We start from the raw sequence: 1,678 nt of genomic DNA on the forward strand, positions 1-1,678 counted from the left end.
GTGCCTCACCCGCGCCTTCCGTCGCGTGCGTCCCTCTCGCTCGCGTCCACGACTTTGGCCGCTCCCGCGACGCGGGCCTGTGCCGCGCGTGTTGCGTGCTGTGTGCTTCTCGGGCTGTGTGGCTGTCGCCTCGTCCCCCCTTCCCGTGGCAGCGTTCCCACGGCTGGCGGAATCGCGGGAGCCCTCCTTCCCCCTCCTCGGGGCCGAGAGGGTCCGCGTCTGGCGTTGGTTGAATCTCGCTCTCGGGGGCGGGCCGTTTTGTGGGAGGACGGCTGTTGGCCGCGTCCGGCGCGTCGTCGGACGTGGGGACCCGCTGCCGCTCGTGGGTCTTCGTCGGTCGGCATCGGTGCGTGGACATCGCTCTCTCTCGTGTTGGTGTCGCCTCCTCGGGCTCCCGGGGGGCCGTCAGGTTTCGGGTCGCCTCGGCGCTGCGGGCGTGGTGGGACTGCCCAGGGGAGTGGTGCAGTGTGATTCCCGCCGGTTTTGCCTCGCGTGCCCTGTCCGGCCCGTTGTCCGAGCGGCCTCTCGGTCCCTTGTGAGGTTTCCCCCTTCCGGGAGGGGCCCTGCCGCGGCCGCCCTTGCCGTCGTCGTCGGCCCTCGTTCTGCTGTGTCGTTCCCCCTCCCCGCTCGCCGCGGCCGGTACTTTTTCCTCTCCCCCCCTCTCCCCCTGGCCGACCCGTGGCCGTGCTGCCGGACCCCCCGCATGGGGGGCGGCCGGGCACGCACGCGTCCGGGCGGTCAGCGGGGTCTTGGGGGGCGGAGGGGTAGGGAGCCGGCTCGGCGGGCGGGAGAAGCTGTGGTTTGGAGGGCGTCCCGGCCCTGCGGCCGTGGCCGGCGCCTTGCGCGGTCTTGGAGAGGGCTGCGTGCGAGGTGAAAAGGTTGCCCCGCGAGGGCAAAGGGAAAGAGGCTAGCAGCGGTCATTGTCCCGCCGGTGTGGAGGCCTGCTGTCCGAGGTGCGTCTGTGGGGGGCCCGTCCGGCCCCGTCGTCCGTCGGGAAGGCGCGTGTTGGGGTCTGCCGGGGCGCCGAGGTGGGTGCCCTGGCGGTGGGATTAACCCCGCGCGCGTGTTCCGGTGTGGCGGTGGGGGCTCCGGTCGACGTCTACCCCCTCTCACCGAGGTCTCAGGTCTTCCTCCGCGGGCTCTCGGCCCTCCCCTCGTTCCTCCCTCTCGCGGGGTTCAAGTCGCTCGTCGACCTCACCTCCTCCGTCCTGCCATCTCTCGCGCAAAGGCGCGGCCCGAGTTCACGGTGGGTCCGTCCTCCGCCTCCGCTTCTCGCCGGGGAGCTGGCCGCTGTCCGGCCTCCTGCCCGCTCGCCTCCCGTTGTCGTGGTCTTCTCTCGCCGGCTACGCGGGCTCCCGGCCCCGCCCGGAGGGTCGGGGGGCTTCCCGGTTCCCCAACGTTGCGCCTCGCTGCTGTGTGCTTGGGGGGGCCCGCTGCGGCCTCCGCCCGCCCGTGAGCCCCTGCCGCATCCGCCGGTGCGCGGTTTCGCGCCGCGGTCAGTTAGGCCCTGGCGTTGTGTCGCGTCGGGAGTGTGTCCGCCTCGCCGGCGGCTAGACGCGGGTGTCGCCGGGCTACGACGGGTGGCCTTCCCGGTTCGGCCCCCGCCGTCCCCCGCCCGCCCGTCCCGTCGGTGGTCGTCGGTGCGGGGAGGAGATGGTGCTACCGGTCACTCCCTCCC

This window comes from Mus caroli, unplaced genomic scaffold, assembly GCF_978045245.1.
Source record: "Mus caroli unplaced genomic scaffold, Mus_caroli_1 scaffold_33, whole genome shotgun sequence".
Lineage (NCBI taxonomy): Eukaryota > Metazoa > Chordata > Mammalia > Rodentia > Muridae > Mus > Mus caroli.